This window comes from Geotrypetes seraphini, chromosome 5 (assembly GCF_902459505.1).
Source record: "Geotrypetes seraphini chromosome 5, aGeoSer1.1, whole genome shotgun sequence".
Lineage (NCBI taxonomy): Eukaryota > Metazoa > Chordata > Amphibia > Gymnophiona > Dermophiidae > Geotrypetes > Geotrypetes seraphini.
Genome location: NC_047088.1, coordinates 74,549,115 through 74,571,266, shown reverse-complemented (window position 1 = coordinate 74,571,266; position 22,152 = coordinate 74,549,115).

The following is a 22,152-nucleotide window of genomic DNA, read 5'->3' as shown; positions in this document are numbered from 1 at the left end:
CTCACAAGGTCCTCTTCCAATTTTTCATAATCCTCTTGCAATTTAACAGCTTTGTGTCATCAGCAAATTTAATTATCTCGCTAGTTATTCCCATCTCTAGATCATTGATAAAAATGTTAAAAAGCAGCGGTCCCAGCACAGGCCCCTGGAGAAACCCCACTATTTATTTATTATCTTGAAATTTTGAAACACGAAAGTAATTGTGTACCATAGACAATCCTACAAAAAGGAGGAAAAAGCCTCAGATCCCCATCTTCAGCCAGAATCAATCTTGCTGAAAGAGACTAGAAAGGGTAAACACCTCACTGGCTTATAAAAAACCTTCTTGATGAACGTTATGAGTTCTTTTAAGTCTTTGAAATAGTGTATTAAGACACTGGCTTAATTTAATACACAGCTCTGCTTTAGACACTAATAAATGGTTTGTAAAGGTAACAGCTACTTATCTTTCAAGCTGAACCCAAAACTGCCAGTTCACAGCACATTGGCTTGTGCAGAACTGAGCTGGAAGTCCAGAAAGTCTTCCTCCTCCGACGGTGGCAACCCACGTTTCGCTATTGGCTGCGTCAGGGGGGATATGAAGATGAAACATGTTCTTCTGATATAAATCAAAAAGCATAAGTTCAGTGGCTATCTCAACGTAATATCACATTTAGGTACTAGTTAAACTTACTGCAGGTTGGCAAGCAACATCAATGTTCAATACCAGCAGCAAAGATAGCCATGACAGCATCGTAGCCTCAGTTTAAAGCTTCAGTGACATCAAAAGCAATGATGTCACCGGCTCAGCTGTTCTTCTAATTCACTAGTCAGAAAATTCTGACTGCTCAAAATAGCATAAACAGTTCAAGTACCGACTTAGGCCACTTTTTGAACGTTGGTTTTTTTTATTATTATTATTATGAGCCCACAAGTGTCCATCTAATCCCAGGGATAAGCTGGGAATAGTTTATGGATTTTTCCTCTATGAATGTGTACCTGCTATGAAAAATGTTTACTGCATGTTTAAATAATGCCATGTTATAATTGCATTGCAAGTAGAAAATAGTTCAGAATTTAGTAATACAATTTAAACACATTCTTAAAAATTGGCATTATTATGCAATAATAATGGTGTCTTTCAAGCGGATGAGCACTTGTGGTTTTTTTTAGGTCTTTTATCCTCCATTCAATAAATTTATACCATTAAAAAATGTTATTACTGTTTGAATTGTTGGTGTTTCCTGTGAATGAGTTAAACACAGATTGTGTCTGGTTGATAATATTTGGTTTTTCATATTTCTGCAAGGATGTCCAGAAGTCAGGTCGGGATAATGATTATTTTCAAAATCGAAGCATGTCTTATCTTTTTTTGAAAATTACCTATCTAGATGTTGTGGCCCTTAGTGTGTCTATCTTTTTTGGCCATTTTTGAAAACCAAAACATCTAAATGTAAAACATCCAAAACAAGCCCATTTGGATATAGGAGGTACCAGCATTTTAATGGCCTGCTCACACAGACATGCCAATAGAGCAGTGGGGCACCTTAGGAGGCACTGCTGTAAACTTTACATAAAGAGTACAAGGTACACATTTCACCATAACCCATTTCAAAATTCACTCTAAACCTAAAAACCTAACTGTCTACCATCCTCATAGCCCTTATGGCTGCAGGTGGCACCTATATGGCAGTATAGTAGGTATTGGATGAGTTTTGGTGGGCTCACACTTTCTACCATATATGAAGTGGGTAGAATGGGATATGGGCCTGGATCCCCCTCTCTATGGTTCATTACACTGTCCACCAGGTTACTCCAGACACCTGCTTGCTGTCCTACTAGGATTTACCATAATATTTATAGCTATCATAGAGGCTGGAATGTACTGTTTCTTTCACATCATTGGGGGATGGGAGAGGGTCAGTAACCACTGGGGAAGTGTGTGTGTGTGGGTGGGGGAGGTCATAGCTTCATGTATCCAGTAGTCATTTGGTCAGTTTGTTACCTTTAAGGCCCTTATGCACTTTTAAAATAGGTCTAACTCTGAATGTCTAGATGCTCTGGACATCTTCAAAAAAGGTTTTGTATCTCTGTAAGGCTTCCAAGTCCTAAGTCTACCATAATCCTGCCCAAAATGCACCTCTAACTTGCCCATTTTGATTTAGACATACTAGAGGGAAAATAACCTGCAAAAGTCAGTTTTAAAAATTGGCACTTGGATTTTTAGCAATTAAAATACCCAATATGGCCAGTTTGTGCCATATTTTGCACATTTGTCTTTTTTGAAAATGAGAAAAATGTGCTCCTAAGTTTGGTTTAGGAGCCTATCAATGTAGGAGCTTGGTTTGTTTCTGAATATTGGACCCATATATTTTATTCAAAAATATACAATGAAGTCTTGAACATTGAAATGATTTTTTTTCCCAAAAATTATCTTTGCATGCAGTGGCGTACCAAGGGGGGGGCGTGGGGGGCGGTCCGCCCCAGGTGCCAAGCCCTGAGGGGGTGCTCCCGGTCCGGTCCGGTTCCCCCCCCCCTGCGCCGGGTGTCGCGTCTGGAAACAGCCTGCAGCAAGATCGCGATGCCAGCGATCTTTGCCTTCTTCGGCTGTTTCCTCCGCCATGGTCCCGCCCCTCCTCTGATGTCAGAGGAGGGGCGGGACCGCGGCGGAGGAAACAGCCAAAGCAAGCAAAGATCGCTGGCATCGCACAATCTTGCTGCAGGCTGTTTCCCCAGGGAAATGAAGCGGGGAGGCCGGGGGAATGAGCAGTGCTTTGTGGTGGTGGTGGGACCGAGCGGTCCTTCGAGGTAGTGGGGGGGGCAGCAGGCCTTCAGGGTGGGGCAGGCAGGCAGACCTTGTGGAGGGGGGGGACAGGCCTTCAAGGGGGGGGACAGGCCTTCGAGAGGGGTGTAGGCCTTTGGGGGGGGTGCAGGCCTTCGGGGTGTGCAGGCCTTTGGGGGGTGCAGGCCTTCGGGGGGACAGGCCTTCAGGGGGGCAGGCCTTCAAGGGGAACAGGCAGGCAGGCCTTCAAGGGGGGGACAGGCCTTCGAGGGGGGATGCAGGCCTTTGGGGGGATGCAGGCCTTCAGGGGGTACAGGCCTTAGGGGGGGGTGCAGGCCTTCAAGGGGGGGAACAGGCCTTCAGGGGGGCAGGTCTTCAAAGGGAACAGGCAGGCAGGCCTTCAAGGTGGGGACAGGCCTTCAGGGGGGGCATGCCTTCAAGGTAGCAGGCAGGCAGGCCTTCAAGGGGGGGACAGGCCTTCAGGGGTGGGATGCAGACCTTTAAGGGGGGGACACGCCTTCAGAGGAGGGGGGGCCCTGGTGTAGAATTGCACGGAGGGAAGGGGAGGGGTTCAAAGAGACGTGCATATGCCGGACTTTGGGTGGGAAGAAATAATGGGTCTGAAAATAGAGGAGAGAGAGATGATGAACATGGGTTTTAGGGAGGGAAGGAACAGAAAGGGAGAGAAGTTGGACACAAGGGATGGTGTGGAGGGGGGGAAAGAGATACTGGTTAGGAGGGTAGTTGGGAAAAGAAAGGGAGAGATGGTGGACCCTGGGGTGGTGGGGAAGGAGGGAGAGCTGCTGGATGAAAGGGTAGTTAAGAAAAGGTGGATCTGTGGAGGGAGACAAAGAAAGGAAAGATGCCAGACATCCGGGGGAGGGAAGGGAAACGGAAGGGGAGGACAGAGATGGCAGATGGATGGTTAGCACAAAGAAAGAAGGAGACCCTGGCAAGCAAATTATCAGAAGACAACCAGAGCCTTGGACCAACAAGATTTAAAAGATAATCAGACAACAAAAAGGTAGAAAAACTAATTTTATTTTCTGTTTTGTGATTACAATATGTCAGATTTGAAATGTGTATCCTGCCAGAGCTGGTGTTAGACCGCAAACGTGAGCTAGGATTTAACAGAGAGAGGAAAAGTCCTTTTTGTTTCTTTATTTTATTTTATTTACACCACAGCGCCAGTGTGGTTAGGAGAAGCCAAAGGGGGGTGAAAAAGCTATAAAATAAACCCACCAGGATGTTTGAAAAAAACACCCAATTGGGCAGGAAAATCGAATCGATAAACCAATTCAATAGGCTGAATCGAATCGAAATTTTTTTTCCTGAATCTGGCAGCACTAGTTTGCGCTACTGTCTTAGACTTTAGGACCTGGGATTGGGGAGAGATGGCATCCTCAGTACTTTATAATGCAAGTGAAATGAGGATTTGGTCAGACTTTTGAAGGGTCTGCAGAAGAAAAATATTGTATAGGCCGGGGACATGAGACAGCAGGAAATGAGAACTTTTCTTCCTTCTATTTTTGTGAATGGAAAGGCTGAGGATGTCAGAGAGTTCAGTTAAAATATGTGCTTTATAAGAAAATATAATAATGTGTTTTATAAAGTTTATAGCATTGCTGGCCTACCCGGTGAGGTGTTCCTAGTGGTGGTGGTGGCAGCGTGTCAATGTGTTGAGAGGAAGAGGTGATCTGGGAAATTCTGCTGAGCAAACTCCGGGCCCATTTCCACCCCCCAGTTAGTCCACTCCACTCAACTGGTTCACAAACTGAGTGGGTCTTTGGGTGTTGTTCCTGGGTAGTTGTTTTGGGATCTCTTCCAGTGGTTTGTCAGTATCTCCTTCTGGTCCAAGGAAGGAAACTTTGTTAACCTTAGCACTGACCTACAGAATATGTTTGCAACAGCGCTGCTTGTGTGGCATTAGTCTATGTAGTGATCGAAAGAAAAAACCAGACCTTTGCACATTTTTGCACTATATGGTTGATGTATGAGGAGATTCACATTTCCTGCACAGCTAAGTCCGTGTGAAGTTACCTTGTGCTGTATTTGACATCTAGCAAAGTCTCTGTTTGGAAGGAAAGATCTCAGCTTAAAAATGAAGTGGCCAGAAGTTATGGTAAAAGCAGATAGCGTAGCTGGTTTTAAGAAAGGTTTGGACAAATTCCTGGAGGAAAAGTCCATAGTCTGTTATTAAGACATGGGGGAAACATCTGCTTGCCCTGGATCGGTAGCATGGAATGTTGCTACTCTTTGGGTTTTGACCAGGTACTAGTGACCTGGATTGGCTTCCATGAGAATGGGTTACTGGGCATGATGGACCATTGGTCTGACCCAGTTAGGCTATTCTTATGTTATGTTCTCATCTGTAGGGGCCTTTGTTTTCACTTCTTATTTTAATGTATTTTTTTTCTGAGAACTTATCAGTGTTTTTTATAATGGGAACAAAAATGGAAGAGAATTAATGTGTGTGGAATGGGGGGTTAATTAATTTCTTCAGCTAAATAATTCAATCCACCTCAACCAGACATAGGAGAACTCAAGCACCATTCACACACCCTCCAACCAAAAACGTCAAAAGAAAAAAACTGTTCGACAACCTCCTAGCCATTCGAGCTGCAACACTCGACCCCCAACTCTACAACCTATTGACCTCGACCACAAACTACAAAACCTTCAAAAAAGAAATAAAAACCCTTCTATTCAAAAAACACATAAAACCGAACTAACACAATCAGAACTGTCCCAAGCATCACCTGCAACTACTCCATATGTACTTCTGATGTCATGACAATTCAGACATAATTTATGTTATGTTATGGTATGTTTGGAATAATGGTTACATATATGAGGTTCAATAAAAGAAAATTTTCACTGCCTGTTTCTATTATGACCATTTATTCAGTTTCATGATTATTACAAAAAATATTTTTTTACATGGGGGGTGTCAAAAAATTATGGGCCCCGGGTTCCACATACCCTAGGTACGCCACTGTTTGCATGTTAATAAGAAACCTCATTAACAAACCCCTTCTTTTACAAACTCATAGTGTGGGTTTTAGTGCTGGCAGTGGCAGTAACTGCTCCAACGCTCATAGAATTCTTATGAGCGTTGGAGCAGTTACCGTTGCTGCTGGCGCTAAAACCCGCGCTAGGTGTTCGAAAAAAGGAGTGGAAAGTTTATGAAATAAGAATCAAAAACGTGCATGTTTGCACGTGCAAATTTTAAAGACTAGTCCAGAATTCGCTGAACGAATATTAAATATCAAAGTTCACATAAAACTTTCACAAAATATATATTGAAAAAATATAGAAAAAAAATATTCTCTAATCCAGCTACATTCCACTCTTCATGTTGCAAAATCAAGTCATATTTTACAGCCAAAATGTCAATGCCCAACATAAAGCTAACGTTTTGGCAACTGCCTGCCTCAGGGTAAAGGATTGTTGGGGTGTTTAATTCTCAAACTAATACATTTTAATAAGTCAGTAGAATATAGCCAACATCAATTTAGCAAATAGTTTCTCAGCATAAGAGAGATGACGAGCTATTTAAAAAGAATGCTATGGGAATTTGGCCCTGTATCGATGTAATTACAGTGATGTCAAGATGTCTGAAGGATCTGACAAACTTCCCTTCAACTGGAAGGCTGTTAAAAATGCTCATCAGGAAAATGAACACTTGTATTAAAAAAAAAAAGAAAAGAATGTAAAGAAAAGAAATTATTCACAAAACAACAGATATTGTAAAACAACTTCATTAGTCAGTCCACTGGGATACAAAAAAAAAAACAACCCAGTTTGAAAATCCATTTTAATCTAATTGAAGGAGAGCTTCTTTTTTTTTTTTAAATATAATTTCTGCCCTGGGGGCCTACTTGCATACAATCAATTACACAGAATGACATGTCCACAAAAGATAGTCATGCAGAACACAGTGTGAAACCAATAGAGCTTCAGTCTACATATTAATACAATTTTTATATTCGGAAAGACCAGTTTTCAATGATCTATTGGTATCTTCTATTTACGATATATCTTTGGAGATAGGTACATTATACAACTCTTGCAGATTGACAGTCTGCCATCCAACACAGTTAGAGCTCCTGCTGTTGGTGGTACCAGAAAACCATTTTTTCTATTGTTGTTTGTTTATTTCTCACTCGCCCTTAACCAGGGCAAGTTACATATTTATATACAAAATAAAAAATTGACATTTATCGTACAAAACACTTTAGAAACACACTATAACAAATTACTTACTTACATATCAAATCAAATTACATATAACATATACATCGCATCAATCATTTAAGGCCATAACTTGCCAAACCCACATATACATTAAAATATAAAATTCCATAAGTCATACAAGATGGCTCAATAACAGACATCGATAAACCAAATAAAACAAGCCAGACTATCGAACACCTCCGTGGCCAGCACTTAGCACTCAAGAGTCATCACTCCTTCTCCCTAAGCCAAATTCAGATCCTATATTTCATTTTACAGAACAGATGTCTTTTCAGCAGTTTCCTAAAGCTGCTGGCAAATGTATCCTGGAAGATTGTTCCACTCCCAGGGGCCGATGCAGTGAAAGACACTGTTTCTGGAAGAGGAAAACCTTAACTCCCGCACAGATGGTACAGACAGATCACAATGCTCAACTGAGTGGAACAGTCGAGCCAGCTCACGCGGCAAGATGCTCTGGACCAGGTGTTTAGGGGCCAACTTCTGTAAACACATAAAGACATTCACCAGTAGCTTGTACCAGATCTTTTCCTTTACTTTCAGCCAATACAACCTTATAAAATATTTTGTTACATGCTCAGATCTGTTCAATTTAAACAGAGAGCACACCACTGAATTTTGGACCACCTGAAGCTCCCCCAAGACGGATTCTGGTACACCCAAGAACACCAGACTGCACTAGTCGAAAACGGACAAAACCATCGATTGTAACACCATCCTAAACAATGTGGCTGCTAAATAAGTTCTCAATCCATTAACTAACCGAAGATGAAAATACACCTTCTAAACTACAGCAAGCACCTGATCTCTCATAGTGAGTTTGTAATTAAAGCTTATAGATAAAAAGAACAAATGTCTTATCATTTCCTCTATAATTGTCCCCACCTGGGCACCATGTATAGATGCACCTTCTTGTCCAGTTTGTCTGTCTTGACTAGACTGAAAGCTCTTTAGAGCAGGGACAGTCTCTTCTATGTTTTGATGTACAGCACTGCATATATCTAGTAGCAATATAAAAATGCTAAATAGTAGTACATGAAGTGTGTCCTATTTCATTCTTACAAAATAGATCTCAATCTACCTAGAATGGATCCCCTGAAGAAGCTAGTTATTTTTCTTATGCTTTCTGCTATGTACTCTAGTCTTAATTATATGCGAACCGAGTCAAGCTCCACTGGGAGATGACCCGGTATATAAACCAAAGATTAGATTAGATTAGTATGTGAAAAGAGTCCCCGTTGGGCTACCAGATAAGTGCTGATTTATTGTTTATATTCATTCATTCATGTTGTTAGATTAGTTATATGGAGGTTTTTTGTGCCTATGAAAGATATTGAGTCCACATATGAGGTGTTGTGACATATGCTGTTATAGCTATTCCCCTCTGGACCTCTGAGGCTTTTTTTTCTCCTCCATTCTAGGTAGATTGAGATCTGTTTTGTTGGATTTTGCAGACCAAAGGTCCATCAAGCCCAGTATCCTCTCACCAACACTGGTCTAACCAGGTCACACGTACCTGGTGATGCAAAATGGATTTCTTGCTTCTTATCTAAGGCATAAACAGTAGATTTCTCCATCTTCACCTTGATAATGGTTTATGGGCTTTTCTTTTAGGTGCTTGTCCAACCTTTTTAAACCCTTTAAAATCCTGTAATAAACAAATGTATTCTGGAGTTAGCTCATATCTCTTCATGATTAGTTCAAGGAAATAGGTAACTTGACAAATTACTATACATAAATATCATTGCCTGTTCTACTGATGGCGATAGCTGAATATGGGGATTTCTCCGGTTTTCGGTTGAATTTAGACAAGTCTTTAGCCCTTTTTTTTATTCTCTCCTTCTTTTCTTCTCTTCTTCTGGAGGGGTGTTGGGTTGGGTGGAGGGGGGAATGGGGTGGGAGGGGGACGGGAAGGGGAGAGTTTGGAGAGTTGATATCTATTTGCTGCATCGCCAGTGCCTTTCTTGTGTTTCCTTGCTCTGATTCTGCTGATGTTAGACGCATATCTGTCTTTGGCTAAGCGATGATGGACAATTTTTTGACATTTGCTCCGGCTCTCCCTGCTTTCTTTGATCTGTACATGTTTCTGATACTTCTGTATGTTTTGAAAATTCAATAAACAGTTTGTACATAAATAAACATGCATGTAGAAATATACTTTATGTCAAAACTTGCAAAATCACAAACGCACAGTTAGAAGAATCACTAATTACAACTTTATTCTATATCCCACCCAAAAAATGGTCAAACGCTAAAGAGGAATTCGCCGAATTCCTTACCCTATCCACCCTAAAAGGACCATACAACCTGCTTCTCGGAGACATAAACACACATCTAGAGCAACAGACAAAACCTGAAATAACCGAAATCGCCAACTTCCTAATATCACTAGACTTTCCTAACCCAGACACAGAAATAACCCATGAAAAAGGACACAAACTAGACTTAATCACCTTCTCCCACAAAGAAATAACAGATCCCAAAATACAATACTACCCAGGACCCTGGGAAAAATGCGTCTGGTCAGACCACTTCATTGGCAAATTCAACCTACACTGGCTAAAACAGAACACACAACAAAAACACAAAAACGTCAACACGAACACAATTACCAGCCGGGGCATTATCAACCCAACAGAATTCTGGACCCACTATGAGTTACATCCCATAACCAACGAAACTCAGTATTTCCCTACAAGATGGGAAACTTACAGCAAAGATCTCCTAGACCAAATAGCACCATATAAAACATACAAAAAGAAAAATAGACCACCAAATGAATGGTTCGACTGCGAACTACTAACCACCAAACAGGAACTAAGAAAAATGGAGAGAATCTGGCAAAAAACAAACAATGAGTCAGACAGGACAAACTGGAAACAAAAAATGAAAACATACAAAAATATGATCAAAGAAAAACGCACCAAGCACTATGCAAAAAAAATTGGTACATCAAAAATAAACAGCAAAGAGTTGTTCAAACTAGTAAAAACAATAACCGATACAACACAAATACTGAAAAAGGACAATGAACCCACCCCTTCAGCACAAACACTAGCCAACTTCTTTCAAAATAAAATTGCTGACCTAAGAGCAACTCTACCCACTACCATAACAAATGCTCTTCAATACCTCGAACCTCACGACCAAGACACCAGAGTCGACATGATATGGGACCACCTTGAATACCCAGATTGGCATCAGTTCCTAAACCTATTCAACAAATACACTAAATCTAACTGTCTACTCGATGCATGTCCCCCTAAATTAATGATAGTTGCTCCCCCAAAATTTAAAAAGGAACTATTTGAATGGCTAACTTCCACCCTCACAAGTGGAACACTAAACAAAAAACTGGGACACATACTAATCACCCCAATCCCCAAAGATCACAAAACCTCTTCAGCTCTGATATCCAATTTCAGACCCATAGCAAGCATTCCTCTTTTCACAAAGATACAGGAAGGATTGGTCAACCTTCAACTAGTAAACTACCTAGACAAATTCAACATCCTTAGTGAACACCAATCAGGATTCAGGAAAGGATACAACACAGAAACTGTCTTAGCCTCCCTACTAAACCACCTTTACGACCTCTTTAGCAAAGGCAAAAGCGCACTAATCCTACAATTAGACCTTAGCAGCACGTTCGACCTGGTAGATCATGAAATCATGCTACTGTGCCTTGAAGTGATGGGAATCTCTGGAAAAGCAAAGAACTGGTTCAAAGAATTCCTAACAAACAGATCCTATCAAGTAATCAGCAATGGTAATTATTCCAAACCATGGAAAAACCCTTCAGGCGTGCCTCAAGGTTCCCCACTATCTCCCACCCTTTTCAATATTTATATCGCCTCCTTAAGTCACCTCCTACAAAAACTAAATTTAATACACTACATTTACGCAGATGACATATCCATTCTAATCCCCTTAAATGACATCACAAAAGAAATTGTAGACAAGCTCTCAAACGTAATGACCGAAATCGATAAATGGACCATTAATTTCAAACTAAAACTAAACGCAGAAAAAACAAAGGTCTTTCTGGCTAGCCCTAATGACAAAATTACAAGAACATCGATAAAAATAAACAATCACGAGTACCCAATTTCCAAAAACATAAAAATACTCGGTATCACTCTAGACACACACCTAACTATGATTGACCACACAAACGCACTAGTGAAAAAATGCTTCTACACGCTATGGAAACTAAGGACCATAAAAAAATACTTTGACCCAACATCATTCAGGTTGTTGGTACAGGCACTGATATTATCCATCCTTGACTACTGCAACATCATCTACCTGGGCATACCACAAAAAACAATAAAAAAACTGAGATTATTACAAAACACCGCCGTTCGACTAATCTTCGGACTAAGAAAAAACGACCACATCAGCCCCTACTATAAAAAGTTGCATTGGCTTCCAATTGAAGCACGAATACTATTCAAATTTGCCTGCACCTGTTTCAGACAAGCCTGGGGACTAGCACCTTCATACCTACAAACTCACTTCACCCTTCACAACCCCACACGAGCGACCAGAAACAAAAACATCTTTGCATACCCAAAGATTACTGGCTGCAGATACAAATCATTCCTGGATAGAACCTTTAAGTTCCAAGCAAACAGACAGCAAGTCTGGCTGAAAAACTACATAAACAAACCCAATCTGTCTTACAGTGCATTCCGCAAATCAATCAAAACCGCCCTATTCGCAAAATTCACTGACTAAAATTATCCCCTCCCTCTTTAGGACTCCCCTCCCTGAAAATGCCTTTCTTTCTCTCCCGCAAGAAGCTCCTCATGTACTCATATATTCGCTGTTCCTAGAACTCCAATTCAAATGGAAATTAAAAAAAAAAAAAAAAAAATTCTCAGATATTCTTTACCCTCTGAACACCAATCTGTACAGGACTTTCCTTCTACACTATTGTATTATATTTAGACCCATTGTACGGTATTGTATTAAGACTTATCAAGACTTAAGTATTGTATTGTATTTAGATCTATTATATTGTATTGTATCTAGACATGTTGCATTACATTGTACTGTATTGTACATAGACTCATTGTACTGTATTATATGTTGACCTATTGTATTGTATTGAGACCTCTTGTTATTCGCTGAATGTCCAGCCTTCTTGCAATGTAAACCGCCTAGAAGTCGCCTGACTATGGCGGTATAGAAAAATAAAGTTATTATTATTATTATAAAGTTATTATAAAAAATTATTTTGGATTTAATTTTTGCTCTTTCAGTTAGTTCCAAGGGGGGTTACATTCAGGTATTGTGGATATTTCCCTGCCAGAGGGCTTAAATCTAATGTCATATCTAAGGAAAAGGAGGATTAAGTGACTTGCCAAAGATCAGCAGTGGGGTCTAAAGCCTGGTTCCTAGGTTGTCAGCCCACTATCTTACTACCAAGATACTCCTCGACACCAAAGAATTACAACAGAACTTCATTGCCACATAATTTACTTCTAATCTGCTATAGTGACCAGGTAGCTGTGCATAACAACTATTTTTGTCAAACTGGTTTATATTTGATTCCTTCCAGAACTAAAATGAAAAACAAATAATAGGTAGAGAAACCATTCATGCTATTTGGTTGAAAATAAGACAAAATGAGTCACAAATAAGTAGGCACACATACACACACTGAATCAGTACAGAGGCTGTGGCTAGAAGATGAAGTGATGCGGGGAAATTAAAGCTAGCTTTTTCTTATGTGTAAACATTACTATAATTGTGGTAATTTCACTTGTCTATCTCCTTGCTTGGCAGTAAACAGTTCCCACAAAGCAGTGAGCCACAGGATCAATTGCTACAGAGAAGCAAGCAAAATTATCACCCAGATAAGTAAAATTCATAAATCTTGTTTAGTAGCAGCAAAGTTGGAAACATCTGTAGGAAGGTTAGGGAAGCATACTGAGTTGTTGCCTGGAACACTTACTTGTCTGACAGTATGTTTGTGACAAGTGGTATAAACACTCTCCCTTTTGTCTGGATGAAAACAAGCTTGCAGCCATTGACTCAAGATTAACTTGCTCCTTTCATTACTTGAATGTCTGCCACCATGATAGCATCTTGAGGTAGAGAAGGGAGAGATGGAGTCAGAAATCTATATTATACCTTGTGATGATATTTTCCTAGCAACAGAAATTTTAAGGACAAATACCTGTACAATACGGTGGGTATCTAAGTTTTTATCAGACAGATCATGAAAAGACATCAGTTAAACCAAAATCTGGAGTACAGTAACGGCTTAAATATAAAATGGCCATACAATTTCATAGAAACTGGCTGGTGGGGTGAACGTGGGCAAGATTCTGCTGCTGGGAGTCTTTCCTATTGTTTGAATCATGGTGGCACGGTGGGATTGCTGGGTAAAATGGTAATGTTCTACAGATCCTGCGCCCAAGAAGGCGCTCTAAACACAGTCTCTGCAATCCTAACTCTTTACTACATGTATTAAAGGAGAAGCAGAGATGCAAGAAAATACGTTTATGCTGCACCGTACAAGATGGAGGATACAATATAGAATCAGTTCTCTGTCTAAAAGATTAGTCAATTTTAAGTAAACAATTTTTGTAATTTAACTCTCCTGCTGAATGTTGAAAAGTATTCAGTGCAGGTTTGGGATTTTTGTTCAGGAAATAGGTATGTTGACAATTATTACACATAGTAATAGCACTGCATTTAAAAAAAACAACAACCCCCGTATTTGCCGGCGTATAAGACGACTTTTCAGTACCTTAAAATCCTCCTCAAAGTCGGGGGTCATCTTATACGCCGGGTACTGTTTACATGCCCTTACTTTACATGCCCTAACACACAGTTCTTCAACCGCCGGTCCGCAGAAAATTTCTGCTGGTCCGCACAGGACCGGCGAGATCAAGTCGGCAGTTAAATTTCCTGCTGACTGCGGTTCCTGTTGATTAATGTTCCTCCCAGCCTCAGGCGATCAAGATAGGCTGCCAACGTCGGGGCCTTCCCTCTCTGAGTCTCGCCTGTTCGGAAACAGGAAGTTGAAACAAGTTGCTGAAGAGGGCCGCGGGGAAGTTGCGATTAGACCGGAGAGAGCTGCAGATTCAGGTGCAGGTGGAGGGAGATGGTCAGCGTGTGCGAACAAGATCCTGGGGAGCCTTCACAGTGGCTGTCTCCCCTCCCACCAGCTCTCCAATTTGCCAGGGCAGTGATTTACTGGCAACTTCCTGCAGGCAAGTACGGAGAGCTGCTGGAAGGGGAGGAAGCCACTGTAGGAGGCAGGGAAGGTGCTGGAAAAGGGAGATCTGTTACTGGACTTGAAGGGAGTTAGAAGGAGAGGTGTGCGGAAGAAGGGGTAGTCTTATACGGCGAGTATATAACAAACTCTATATTTTAACTGTAAAAGTTGGGGGGTCGTCTTATACGCCCAGTCGTCTTATACGCCGGCAAATACGGTAAATTAAAATTATAAAAAATAAAATTATATTAGATACTGTGAAAGAAGTGTGCTCAGTGTTCCTACTCACCAGTCAGTAAACAAGACCAACACCGTGTTCCCTTTTATGTTTAGCTATCACCAAATTTAAAGTTATTTATAAACAAAAATCACATAAAGTCAAATAAAAAATTCACTTATCTGTAAGCTGGCTCTATAATATGAACAAACTGACAAGCTAAAGAATAGCAAATCACCTGGACTGGGGTCCTAGGGTTCTAAAAGAGCTTAGAAATAAAATTTCAAAACTATTTGTACATGTAGTAAGTCATAACTTATCATTAAAAATGGTATAGTGCCTGAGGATTATAGTGTACCTAATCCAGATAAGTCTGATGCCAGTCCTGAGCAAACTGGAAAAAGCCATTCTGAAACAAAACAAAACAAAACCGAGTATATGAATACACATGATCTTTGAATGAGTCAGAGCTAGAGAAGTCTGGTCTTACCGATCTGTTAGATTTTTTTTAAGAAGGAATTAATAAACAAGTGGAAATGGGAGTGCTGGATGATGCAGTGTGTTATATCTGGCTTTTCAGAAGGCATTTGATAAACTCCCTCGTGAGAGACACTGCTCAGGAAATTAAAAAGTCATGGGCTGCGAGGATATGCAATTGTTTAATAGAAACTAGAAAGATCAGTAAATGGTCAATTTTCCCAATATAGAAAGGTAAAGTGGACTATTCCAGGAATCTTTACTGAGCCTGGTGCTTTTTAACTTACATATTTACATATGATCTGGAAAAGAAAGCAACAAGTGAGGTAATTAATTTTATAGATAATAAATGGATAGTGAGAAGTTGCAAGGGAACCTTAGAAGACTTGGGAACTAAGGGGCACTGAGTTGTGCTAAGAAGCTGTCTTAGCATACCCTTATATGGGTCTCTCTTAGAAGCCATAGTTATGTTTACCGCAGTCATAAAAATGGCCTTTTTGTATTTTTTGTATTAATGGTCATATGCTAATGTTATATAAATACCCAAAACACAATCTTCTTTCTATCACACAATCCTTCCACAATTCAAGGACAATCCAGCGATGGAAAATACCACCCACTTCTGCACACAATGTTCAAAGGTAGGCTCTTTTTGAGACCACCTTCGAGTTTCAGGGGCCCATAATCTGGAAGAACCTCCTGGGCAGCCTTCGACAAACACCCACATACTTCCAATTCAGGAAAGCACTGAAAACTCACCTTTTTTCCTCAATGCATTAACCCATTCCCATGCAATTTCTTTGTAATATCTATGGGCTCCTTTAACAAAGCTGCAATAGCGTTTTTAGAGCACGCATAATTTTAGCGCATGCTAAACCCACACTACGCGGTTAGAACTAACGCCAGCTCAATGCTGGCATTAGCGTCTAGTACGCACGGCAATTTAGCACATGCTAAAACCACTAGTGCAGCTTTGTAAAAGGAGCCCTATGTCTCTGTAGCAATTCTAATATTGTGTAGGCTGCAATGATTCTTAGCTGACATTTGCAGGATACAAGAGTTGGTATGGTATGCCAGATAAATGGGCAGAAGGGATGTGTATTAAATTGATATTATCCTCTCAAAAAATATATATTTGTTATCCTTATATCAACATATTATATAAGATAAATGGGCAGTGACACCCACAAAAACATTTTTGAGAGATAAGGGTCCTTAGTGCATCAGACACTCCTCAAAACTATGAGCCCTGAACAAAAAAAACCTGTAGTAAGTGTTCCACACAAGTGAATAGAAATAGCTGCCTCATCAAACAGGCATGCTGCCTCATTCAACTGGAGTGCAATCCTATGTCCTTGTTTCACCTTGCTGAACTGCTTCATGGGGCAACAGCTGCAATGACATATGGCATAAGAAAATAAGAACATAAGAACTGCCATCTCCGGATCGGACCTTCGGTCCATCAAGTCCGGTGATCTGCACACGGGGAGGCCCAGCCAGGTGTACACCTGGAATAATTTGAGTCACCCATATCCCTCTATGCCTCTCGTAAGGAGATGTGCATCTAGTTTGCTTTTAAATCCTAGAATGGTGGATTCTTCAATAACCTCCTCTGGGAGAGCATTGCAGGTGTCCACCACTCGTTGCGTGAAGCAGAACTTCCTGATATTTGTCCTGGACTTATCCCCACTTATCCCCCTCTTGTCCGTGTCACATTGGACATTGTAAATATTTTTTTTTCCTGCTCTATTTTGTCGATTCCTTTCAGTATTTTGAAAGTCTCGATCATATCCCCTCGCAGTCTCCTTTTCTCAAGGGAGAACAATCCCAGTCTCTTAAGTCGTTCCTCGTATTCCAAGTTCTCCATACCTTTTATTAGCTTCGTTGCTCATTTCTACACCCTCTCCAGTAGTTTTATATCCTTCTTTAGGTTGGGAGACCAATGTTGGACACAGTATTCCAAGTGTGGTCTGACCATTGCTCTATAAAGCGGCATTATAACTTTCTCCAATCTACTCGTGATTTCTTTCTTTATCATGCCTAACATTCTATTTGCTTTCTTTGCCGCTGCCACACATTTTGCCGACAGTTTCAGGTTCCTATCTATCAGTACACCCAGGTCCTTTTCTTGTTCGCTCTTACCCAGAGTTGCACCTAACATTCTATACTCGTGTTCCTTGTTCTTTCTGCCTAAATGCATTACTTTGCACTTTTCCACATTAAACTTCATCTGTCATTTCTCCGCCCATTTCTCTAGATATATAAAGCCAAAATATAAAAAACAGCAGTGCAAAATGATTTTTTCACTACTTACCCCATTAACCCTAACTTGCAGTTCCACTGCTAACTCAAAAATGGCAGTGTGGTATTCTTTACCTCTTTCCTCACATATAGGATTCAAATATTGCAAGAAACGGAATCAAATCAAGGCAACAAAAAAAGATAACCCCTTTGTAGATAAATTATTATTTTAAATAAAAAGTGCTTATTATGAAAATTGGAATAGAATATTGAAATAGAAAATCCCTCAAAACACATTTTTCATGAAAAATTGAATCTAAATAATGAAAACCCTCCTCTAACCCATAATTAAACCTCAGAAGTATTGTTAATAAAGACACCGTTGCACTCAAGGCAGGAGTTCCCAATAAGATATTCAAAAGGAAGTTGCCACTCTAGACTTACCGTAGTCATACTGCAGGGATAATCAAAAGTTTTATGAGGCTGCCTGGACGGAACTTAAACATTGTGACTTTGGATACCTTCTGGGCACTTATGCCAGTTTTTAGGTTGCCTAAGTGACCAGATAACCACTGCAAACACAAAGTACAGACCCCCACACACTCCTCCAGTGATCACTGACACCCCTCCTCCCCGCCATACAAATCGGAATAAAAACATACATACCTGCCTCTAGAACATCAGCAGCTGGCATAGGAAAGCCTAGTAGAGCTGCACAGAGAAGGCTTAAGTAATCTGGGGGGGTAGGCTAGTGAACCATAGAGAGGAGAACCCAGGCCCATAAGCCACTCTAGCCATTGCATTCATGGTGGAAAATGTGAGTCCACCAAAATCCCCCCAAACCCTACTGTACTGCAATATAGGTGCCACCTGTAGTCATTAGAGCTATTGAGGTTGTAGACAGGTGGGCATAGTAAGTTTTGGGGGGGCTCACCATGCCTGCAAGGGAGTTGTGGTGAGATGTCTATGTAGCACCCTATTTGTTAGGTTCATAGCAGTGCCCTGTAAGGTGCCCCACTGTTCTGTTACCATGTCTGGTTGGCAAGTCCATCACTTTGCTGGCCACTCTCACATTCAAAAGGTCTTGTTCTAGGTATTTGGAACTTGGCCGATTTTTTAGACAAGAATGTAGTATAAAGATATAAATAATAGCGTTCTGGACAAACAAAAAGCTGGATGTAGAAGTAGAGAAAAAAAAATTTTGGATGTATTTTTCGAGAATGGACTTTAGACACTGCCAACTTTGGGTGACTAGCACCCTAGGCCCAAAATGGGCTTAGACATATTATTTGATTATGTCCCTTTAAATTTTCTTGTTTAATTTTATATTTTTAAATGAACAGCAAATTGAAACCATTAGATGCCTTTACTTTTTAAGAAACAGAGATAAAATGAAATAGCTTTTTATTGATCCCTTTCCATGTACTATTGAAGAATTAATTTCTGTATAAAGCCATATCCTGGGTTGGCAGTGCAAACACCTCGCTTACCTGCAAACCAATGAATAGGAGGCCTAGGCACAGAAATGCAATGGATAATGAAAATCAGCATGGATACAACAGAATAAAACATTTTAAAATCATTTTAAATAATGCATTTCAAATTATTTTTTTCTTTGTAAAACAGCTATTTACCTGCTCTTGCCTGTATGTTATAAATCCTTGACTTTAACATGGGGTAAATTTTTTCTGGCATGGATGATTATATGATGACAAGATTTGCAGCTGCAGCCGCTGCTACTTAATGAAATGTTTACTTCAGGAAATCAGCTTTGTTCTCAAGTGGGACAGTAGTGGGCTTTGTTGATTAAATACAACTGAAGAACATTTAGTTTTTCTCTTAGCCAGAAATTGTTTGTTTAATTTGATATTCTGGTATAAACCAAATAAAAACAGTATATTTAATGTAGTTCTATATCTGAGAGACTTTAGCAATATTTGTTCTAATAATGTTATGTCACCAGAGTTCATTAAATTCACATTCCTTTTTCCTAAAGGGCCCTTTTGCTAAGCCGATTTAGGCGCTGGTGTGCACCTAATGCAGCAAAAATGGCCTAATGCAGTTTTGCCATCGGCGGGCACTAAGGCCCAAATTCTGTAACCGGCGCCTAATGGTAGGCACCTATTTTGGAGGCGCCCAACTAGATAGATCAATAAGCTCAATTAAGCTTTTTAATCAGCAATAATTGAAACATAAGCGCCTATCAAGAACGAGTGATTCTGTAACAAGGCGCCTCTAAAAATGTAGGCGCTTTGCAAGTTGGGCGTGGCTACGTGTTAGGCACCTTATTGCAGAATTGCTGCTCCTAAGCGTGCTTAAGCGCTCACATAGGCGCCTAACTTTAATTGTACCTAGAGCTGGCCTATTTATTGGGCGCCTCCAAAAGAGGTGCCGCTCAGGGTGATTCATTAAACAGCACCCAATTTTACTTGAATTGCACTGAACAGTGCCTATATCGGCGCCTACATTTTGGGCACTTATTATAGAATTTTCCCTTTAATACTCAGGGAGAAAATTCTAAACTTAGGTGCCGGTAGATGCCCTACCGGCATCTGAATTAATTAAAAAACACCATTAGAAATGGCAAAAAACAGCAAGGTTAAAGCACCTATTGATGCCTAAATAAAAGGTAGTAGAAACACGTCTACATAGGCACGTTCAGGCACCTAACGTCACTATGGGCGTGGCTAATGCTGGAAGTGGCATTAGGCACCATAAAGCACCCATATCGGTGCAAACCTACATTATAGGCATTTAAATCCTTTAGAGAATCACGCCTAGTGGCACCTAAGTCCTTCTCCACTCCTAAACACACCTACTTTGGTATTAGGTGCTGCAAGGTGCTACAGTATGGTAAGAGTAAGGGATAGGGACTTGTATACCGCCTTTTTGTAGTTACACAACCACACTCAAAGCAGTTTACATACAGGTACTTACAGCATTTCCCCCTATCTGTCCCAGTGGTCTCACAGTCTATCTAATGTACCTGGGGAAGTAGAGGATTAAGGGACTTGCCCCAGATCACAAGCCGCAGCATAGGGTTTGAACCCACAACCTCAGGGTGCTAAGGCTGTAGCTCTAACCACTATACTACACTTTCCTCTCCTCAGTATATGATAAACACCTATCTTTTGTTGAATCATGCCTAAGAAGATAAGTGCCTATTGCTCAATTCATTTTTTTCCCCCAATTATTAGCTTGTTAAAGCTCATAATTGAAGCCAATTTACTAATTAAGTTAGGTGCCTTTTATTCAATTTCCCCCTAAGTGATACAGAGAGACATATTCAGATGCTGACTGGCCTACCAGCAGCCTGGCTTCCACATTGTGAACAAGTTGTAATGAGTAAATCATGTTCTCTGAAAGAGCAAGGTATAATAAATTACAATAGTCCAGTTTGGTCAAAACCAGCCCCTGTAGCAATGTATGAAATTTTTCTACAGATAAAAACTGTTTCACAGTTATCACCTTCATCTTAAAGGATAGTCTCAAACTTCCAGATATTTTCACTTTGAAGAAATCGGAATCACAACATCATCCAATTTAACTGACTCTGGTAACTGCATAGGGCTTGCCTGATTAGCTTGAAGTAGATTCTCAGGGCCATTTTCTTTTCTTTTTTTTTCCAAATCTTTATTCATTTTAAGAACCAACATCAAGTGCAACATATTATCAAACAATTTACAAAATAAACAGCACTTAATTCCATCAATTGATATAATAAGTACATATTCCTTCCCCCCCCACCCCTTCATACCGTATAAAGACAATCAAGAGTAATACAAATGACCAAGATAAGCAAATTACAATTAAAAAATAAATTAAATACATTCCCCCTCCCCACCCTTCCTGGATGTGATTAATCGATGGGCAAAACTAGTAATCAATCTTTACAAAATTTTGCCAATGGGTCTCAAACCTCCTTGAATTTCTTATAGTGTCCCAATCATATTTGCACAAAGATTCCCACCAAAAACTATAGTTTAACCTGTCCCAATTTTTTCAATTTTTCAAAATTAGGTGTATGGTAACTCCCGTCATGATGAAATATAATCTATTGTTATATGGAGTTATTGGACTTTTGGCTGTCAATAACGTACCAAACAGCACTACGTCATACGTCAATGTCAATGGAACTTCCAGAATTCTATTTATTCAACCCCAAATGGATCGCCAAAAGTTAAGTATCAAGGAACAAAAGAAGAGCAGATGATCCAGTGTCCCTATATCCAGATGACAGTGCCAGCATCTATTTAATTTAGAACTATCTAATTTTTGTAATCTAACAGGGGTCCAAAAACTTCTATGCAACAAAAAAAACATGTTTGTCTCATAGATGCTGAACATCTCATTCTTCAAGACCAAATCCGTGGCCATTGATTAGCAGAAATCTGCTGCTTAATCTCAATACTCCAAATGTCTTTTAGACTAGTTTTAGGTTTCTTGTTCAAAACGTCAGATATTAATTTATACCACTTGGCTGCCTGATGCCCCAGCAAATCTGTCTGGAAGCACAGATCTGGCAAGCTATACTGAGTTTTAAAGTTGCACTAATCATGGAACCCCTTCTGAATGGCCTGCTTCAACTGCAACCACTTATATACTTGAGACTTTGCGATACCAAATGTTTGTTGCAGTCGTGAAAAATCAAGCATCTTTCCATCTGATAACACAATCATCCAGTGTGCGTATGCCCGCCTGCAGCCAGTGCTTCCAGAGGATCTTAGATTTGCCAATTTGAATCTTGGAGCTAAAAGGGGTATGTTAGGAGGAGTGGTGAGGGTGGGATTTGGGCGGGACATGGATTGACCTAGACTTAGTCTACTGCAAGTATAACTAAAGGTTTAACGAGACTGCCTAGACAGAGTTTATACGTAGTGACTTAGGCCATCTAAAAACAGTTCTAAGTAGCAAAAAGGTATCCAGAGTGACCAGATGACCGCTGCAGACACAAAGTACTGAACCCCA